Genomic DNA, 8,446 nt, shown 5'->3' with positions numbered 1-8,446 from the left:
CACATCACACACACCACACACACCACACACACCACACACACACCTCACACACCACACACACCACACACACCACACACACCACACACACCACACACATCACACACACCACACACACCACACACACCACACACACCACACACATCACACACACCACACACACCACACACACCTCCTCACCACACACACCTCCTCACCACACACACCACACACACCACACACACCTGCACACCACACACACCACACACACCACACACACCTGCACACCACACACACCACACACACCACACACACCACACACACCACACACACCACACACACCACACACACCACACACACCACACACACCACACACACCTGCACACCACACACACCACACACACCACACACACCACACACACACCACACACACCACACACATCACACACACCACACACACCACACACACCTCCTCACCACACACACCACACACACCACACACACCTCCACACCACACACACCACACACACCACACACACCACACACACCACACACACCTCCATACCACACACACCACACACACCACACACACCTCCACACCACCAAATTATATACTACTCAAGGACCCCAATCTAAATAAGTCAATGACTTTTTTAGACTGTGTGCAGGTTATTTGTGTATAACTTTGACTTTTTTGGGTTATTCTAGGTAAATTACACATATATTACTATGTATGATAATTGTATTGTAATCCCATTGATTGACAACTGGGACAACTTTTATGGCAAACATGATATGTATGCAAGGGATGGGGTACATCTTTCTGGGGCTGGGGTGGTAGCACTTGCAAACTCAATCGAGAGGGTCATTGCTGAAATGCCTAGGATTTTAAACTAATGGAAGATAGAGGTATGGGTGTATGTGGGAAACAAGCAGGTTGCAACACTAGGGTTGAAAACAGTAAATGTATAAAAGACATTCAGCATGAAGTTATAAATAAAGACAATAGATCAGGTCAGCAAACAAAGGGAGACAGCAGGGGGCAGCAAGGGACTAGCTCCCTTAAGGTTTACTATACTAATAGCAGGAGTGTAAGAAATAAGATAGATGAGCTAAGATTAATTGCAAGTGCAGGAAACATAGATATCATTGCTATAACAGAGACCTGGCTCAATCTGAAAGATAGAGAGATGCCTTCTGAATGTCACATGCAAGGCTATAAATTATTCCACACTGACAGGGTCAACAGGAAGGGTGGTGGAGTAGCGATGTATGTCAGAGACAATTTAAAGTGTTGTGTTAGATAAGATATAAAATTAGAAGCATCAGCCACTGAATCTGTTTGATTACAGCTTCCTGTGGGCCGTGAAAAACTAATTTTGGGTGTGATTTGCAGGGCCCCAAATCTTGATAGGGAGTGCAGTAAACTTCTATGGGGTGAAATTCGCAAGGCCTCTACATACGAAAATGTTGTGATAATGCGAGATTTCAACTATAGACAGATCGACTGGAGCAATTTGACAGGAAATTTAGAATCAAGTGACTTTCTTGATACAATTCAGGATTGTTTTTTAAAGCAATTTGTGACAGAGTCAACTAGAGGAAATAGCCTGCTTGACTTGGTTCTTGCCAGCAGGGAAATGCTAATTAATAATCTTGAGGTTAATGATGAGCTTGGGGAAAGTGATCACAAATCACTAAGTTTTAATATATCATGGAATTCCCCTAATAATGGCAATCAAGTCACTGTCCCTGAGTTCCGTTCGGCTGATTTCACAGGACTGAAAAATTACTTGGGTGGGCTGAACTGGAATGACCTGACTATGGGTCAGGTAGGTGGTGATGATTGCCGATATGACGCTTTCCAGCGCATAGTTCTAGCTGCTCAGACAACTTATGTTCCAAATAAGGAAATCAGATCAGGCAAAAATGATCCTAAATGGATTAACAATAGATTAAAACATTTCATTGGTCAAAAAAGAGGCATATATAGGCAAATCAAAAGAGAAGAGGTGCAATTAAGAAATCGATATATTCAGTTAAAGAGAGAAATAAAAAAGGGAATAAGAAAAGCAAAAAGAGATTATGAGGTTAAAGTTGCGAGAGAATCGAAGACTAATCCAAAAGGATTCTTTCACGTATACAGAAGTAAGTTCAGGGACAAGATAGGCCCACTCAAAAGTTCCTCGGGTCAGCTCACAGACAGTGATAAGGAAATGTGTAGAAATTTTAACACATACTTCCTCTCAGTTTTTACTCAGGAAGAAACTAGCGATATTCCAGAAATAATAAATTATGTAGAACAGGACGATAATAAACTATGCACGATTAGGGTCACAAGTGACATGGTCCTTAGACAAATTGATAAATTAAAACCTAACAAATCCCCAGGCCCTGATGAACTGTATGCAAGGGTTCTAAAGGAATGTAAAGAGGAGCTTAGCAAACCTCTGGCTAATCTTTTCAACATATCACTACAAACTGGCATGGTGCCAGATAAGTGGAAAATGGCAAATGTGATACATATTTTCAAAGCAGGTGACAGGTCCTTAGCTTCGAACTATAGACTGATAAGCCTAACCTCCAAAGTGGGAAAATTTATGGAATCAATAATTGCCGAGGCAGTTCGTAGCCACCTTGAAAAGCATAAATTAATCAACGAATCTCAGCATGGTTTTACAAAGGGGCGTTCCTGCCTTACAAATTTATTAACTTTTTTCACTAAGGTATTTGAGGAGGTAGATCATGGTAATGAATATGATATTGTGTATATGGACTTCAGTAAGGCTTTTGACAGGGTCCCACATCAGAGACTATTGAGGAAAATTAAGGCACATGGAATAGGAGGAGAAATTTTTTCCTGGGTAGAGGCATGATTGGCAAATAGGCAGCAGAGAGTTTGCATAAATGGGGAGAAATCAGAGTGGGGAAGCGTCACGACCGGTGTTCCACACGGTTCAGTGTTGGGCCCCCTGTTGTTCACAATCTACATAAACGACATTGATGAGGGCATAAAGAGCGACATAAGCAAGTTTGCCGATGACACCAAAATAGGCCGACGAATTCATTCTGACGAGGACATTTGATCACTCCAGGAAGATTTGAATAGACTGATGCAGTGGTCGGAGAAGTGGCAGATGCAGTTTAATATAGACAAATGCAAAGTTCTAAATGTTGGACAGGACAATAACCATGCCACATATAAACTAAATAATGTCGATCTTAATATTACAGATTGCGAAAAAGATTTAGGAGTCCTGGTTAGCAGTAATCTGAAACCAAGACAACAGTGCATAAGTGTCCGCAATAAAGCTAACAAAATCCTTAGCTTCATATCAAGAAGCATAAATAATAGGAGCCCTCAGGTTGTTCTTCAACTCTGTATATCCTTGGTTAGACCTCATTTAGATTAAGCTGCTCAGTTTTGGTCACAGCATTTTAGAATGGATATAAATGCTCTGGAAAACATACAAAGGAGGATGACAAAGTTGATCCCATGTATCAGAAATCTTCCCTATGAGGATAGACTGAGGGCCCTGAATCTGCACTCTCTAGAAAGGCATAGAATTAGGGGGGATATGATCGAGGTGTATAAATGGAAGACAAGAATAAATAAAGGGGGTGTAAATAGCGTGCTAAAAATATCTAGTCTAGACAGGACTCGCATCAATGGTTTTAAGTTGGAAAAATTCAGATTCAGGAAGGATATAGGAAATCACTGGTTTGGTAATAGAGTTGTGGATGAGTGGAACAAACTCCCGAGTACAGTTATTGAGGCTAAAACGTTCTGTTGTTTTAAAAATAGGTTAGATAAATACATGATTGGGTGTGGCTGGGTGTGAGTCGGACCTGACTAGCTTGTGCTACTAGGTCAGTTGTCGTGTTCTTTCCTTAAGTGATTGTGACCTGCCCTGACTAGGTTGGGGCATTGACTTAAGCCGGTAGGAGACTTGGACCTGCCTCGCATGGGCCAGTAGGCCTGCTGCTGTGTTCCTTCTTTCTTATGTTCTTATGTTCTTATGTTATCTTCCTCGTGGGTTCCCCCGTGGCCGCCTGTGTGGGTTCCCACTCTTCTGGTCTACAGTCCCCGTGGTTTTCTACCACCAGCTTCCTACCTCGTGGGAATGATGGTAATGTTGTGGTCTCGTCTGGTTGGTATCAACAGAGACTGTGGTGGACGACTTTAGCCAAGACGTCAGTCTTAGTTTCAGAATTTGGGAAAAATCGACACAGATGCAGCATTATGCGATCCTGCTGCCTCTGTATTTGACTGAAGACGCCTGCTGAGCAGGCGAAACGTTTCAGCAATAAAGATACCCACCTTGTCAATATTTTATACCACTTTCAACAATACTACATTTCGCTCACTGTGTGCGTGAAACGTTGTCAATAAAAGATTGCATTATAATAATAATAATAATAATAATAATAATAATAATAATAATAATAATAATAATAATAATAATAATAATAATAATAATAATAATAATAATAATAATAATAATAATAATAATAATAATAATAATAATAAAAATAAAAATAATAATAATAATAATAATAATAATAATAATAATAATAATAATAATAATAATAATAATAATAATAATAATAAAAATAATAATAATAATAATAATAATAATAATAATAATAATAATAATAATAATAATAATAATAATAATATCTTTACTACCAGTACATATACAAGGTATACAGACCATAGCTGACATCAGTGACATACTACTAATTAGAAAGTCGCTTATTTTGCTGAGCATTTCCCGCAAATTAGGACAGTTTTGTCCCAGGATGCGACCCACACCAGTCCACTAACACCCAGGATGTGACCCACACCAGTCCACTAACACCCAGGATGTGACCCACACCAGTCCACTAACACCCAGGATGTGACCCACACCAGTCCACTAACACCCAGGATGTGACCCACACCAGTCCACTAACACCCAGGATGTGACCCACACCAGTCCACTAACACCCAGGGTGTGACCCACACCAGTCCACTAACACCCAGGATGTGACCCACACCAGTCCACTAACACCCAGGGTGTGACCCACACCAGTCCACTAACACCCAGGGTGTGACCCACACCAGTCCACTAACACCCAGGATGTGACCCACACCAGTCCACTAACACCCAGGGTGTGACCCACACCAGTCCACTAACACCCAGGGTGTGACCCACACCAGTCCACTAACACCCAGGATGTGACCCACACCAGTCCACTAACACCCAGGGTGTGACCCACACCAGTCCACTAACACCCAGGACGTGACCCACACCAGTCCACTAACACCCAGGATGTGACCCACACCAGTCCTCTAACATCCAGGATGTGACCCACACCAGTCCACTAACACCCAGGATGTGACCCACACCAGTCCACTAACACCCAGGATGCGACCCACACCAGTCCACTAACACCCAGGATGTGACCCACACCAGTCCACTAACACCCAGGATGTGACCCACACCAGTCCACTAACACCCAGGATGTGACCCACACCAGTCCACTAACACCCAGGATGTGACCCACACCAGTCCACTAACACCCAGGATGTGACCCACACCAGTCCACTAACACCCAGGATGTGACCCACACCAGTCCACTAACACCCAGGATGTGACCCACACCAGTCCACTAACACCCAGGATGCGACCCACACCAGTCCACTAACACCCAGGATGTGACCCACACCAGTCCACTAACACCCAGGATGTGACCCACACCAGTCCACTAACACCCAGGATGTGACCCACACCAGTCCACTAACACCCAGGATGTGACCCACAGCAGTCCACTAACACCCAGGATGTGACCCACACCAGTCCACTAACACCCAGGGTGTGACCCACACCAGTCCACTAACACCCAGGATGTGACCCACACCAGTCCACTAACACCCAGGATGTGACCCACACCAGTCCACTAACACCCAGGATGTGACCCACACCAGTCCACTAACATCCAGGATGTGACCCACACCAGTCCACTAACACCCAGGATGTGACCCACACCAGTCCACTAACACCCAGGATGCGACCCACACCAGTCCACTAACACCCAGGATGTGACCCACACCAGTCCACTAACACCCAGGATGTGACCCACACCAGTCCACTAACACCCAGGATGTGACCCACACCAGTCCACTAACACCCAGGATGTGACCCACACCAGTCCACTAACACCCAGGATGTGACCCACACCAGTCCACTAACACCCAGGATGTGACCCACACCAGTCCACTAACATCCAGGATGTGACCCACACCAGTCCACTAACACCCAGGATGCGACCCACACCAGTCCACTAACACCCAGGATGTGACCCACACCAGTCCACTAACACCCAGGATGTGACCCACACCAGTCCACTAACACCCAGGATGTGACCCACACCAGTCCACTAACACCCAGGATGTGACCCACACCAGTCCACTAACACCCAGGGTGTGACCCACACCAGTCCACTAACACCCAGGATGTGACCCACACCAGTCCACTAACACCCAGGGTGTGACCCACACCAGTCCACTAACACCCAGGATGCGACCCACACCAGTCCACTAACACCCAGGATGTGACCCACACCAGTCCACTAACACCCAGGGTGTGACCCACACCAGTCCACTAACACCCAGGATGTGACCCACACCAGTCCACTAACACCCAGGATGTGACCCACACCAGTCCACTAACACCCAGTTACCCATTTTACTGATGGTGAACATAGACAAAAGGTGTAAAGAAACACGTCCAATGTTTCTACCCTCGCTGGGAATCAAACCCGGACCATTATGGTGTACATGTGTTTCTCTGCACCGAGTCAGTATTTTATACAATTTATCTCTTATTTTTAAGACTTTGTGAGAGACAGAAGATGAGAATAAGAACAATTACAGTTGCTTATTTTAGTGGTTATTCTCATTTATTGTCCAAGAAGATTAACACGAGATAAGATAAGATAAGATAAGATAAGATGATCTGAGATCAGATTAATTATAGCGACTTAAGATATTTACAGTTAAGATGGACAGAGGAAATATTGGCAGAATGTAGCGTGTGTGTACTCACCTAGTTGTGGTTGCAGGGGTCGGGTCGTAGCTCTTGGCCCCGCCTCTACACTGTTCGCTACTAGGTCAATCTCCCTGAGCCGTGAGCTTTATCATACCTCTGCTTAAAGCTATGTATGGATCCTGCCTCCACTACATCGCTTCCCAAACTATTCCACTTACTGACTACTCTGTGGCTGAAGAAATACTTCCTAACATCCCTGTGATTCATCTGTGTCTTCAGCTTCCAACTGTGTCCCCTTGTTACTGTGTCCAATCTCTGGAACATCCTGTCTTTGTCCACCTTGTCAATTCCTCTCAGTATTTTGTATGTCGTTACCTGTATGTGTGTGTGTGTGTGTGTGTGTGTGTGTGTGTGTGTGTGTGTGTGTGTGTGTGTGTATGTATGTGTGTGTGTGTGTGTGTGTGTGTGTGTGTGTGTGTGTGTGTGTGTGTGTGTGTGTGTGTGTGTGTGTATGTGTGTGTGTGTACTCACCTAGTTGTACTCACCTAGTTGAGGTTGCGGGGGTCGAGTCCGAGCTCCTGGCCCCGCCTCTTCACTGATCGCTACTAGGTCACTCTCCCTGAGCCGTGAGCTTTATCATACCTCTGCTTAAAGCTATGTATGGATCCTGCCTCCACTACATCGCTTCCCAAACTATTCCACTTACTGACTACTCTGTGGCTGAAGAAATACTTCCTAACATCCCTGTGATTCATCTGTGTCTTCAGCTTCCAACTGTGTCCCCTTGTTACTGTGTCCAATCTCTGGAACATCCTGTCTTTGTCCACCTTGTCAATTCCTCTCAGTATTTTGTATGTCGTTATCATGTCCCCCCTATCTCTCCTGTCCTCCAGTGTCGTCAGGTTGATTTCCCTTAACCTCTCCTCGTAAGACATACCTCTTAGCTCTGGGACTAGTCTTGTTGCAAACCTTTGCACTTTCTCTAGTTTCTTTACGTGCTTGGCTAGGTGTGGGTTCCAAACTGGTACCGCATACTCCAATATGGGCCTAACTTACACGGTGTACAGGGTCCTGAATGATTCCTTATTAAGATGTCGGAATGCTGTTCTGAGGTTTGCTAGGCGCCCATATGCTGCAGCAGTTATTTGGTTGATGTGCGCTTCAGGAGATGTGCCTGGTGTTATACTCACCCCAAGATCTTTTTCCTTGAGTGAGGTTTGTAGTCTCTGACCCCCTAGACTGTACTCCGTCTGCGGCCTTCTTTGCCCTTCCCCAATCTTCATGACTTTGCACTTGGTGGGATTGAACTCTAGGAGCCAATTGCTGGACCAGGTCTGCAGCCTGTCCAGATCCCTTTGTAGTTCTGCCTGGTCTTCGATCGAGTGAATTCTTCTCATCAACTTCACATCATCTGCAAACAGGGACACCTCAGAGTC

This window comes from Cherax quadricarinatus, chromosome 35 (genome assembly GCF_038502225.1).
Source record: "Cherax quadricarinatus isolate ZL_2023a chromosome 35, ASM3850222v1, whole genome shotgun sequence".
NCBI lineage: Eukaryota > Metazoa > Arthropoda > Malacostraca > Decapoda > Parastacidae > Cherax > Cherax quadricarinatus.
Note: the sequence above shows the minus strand (reverse complement) of the source record.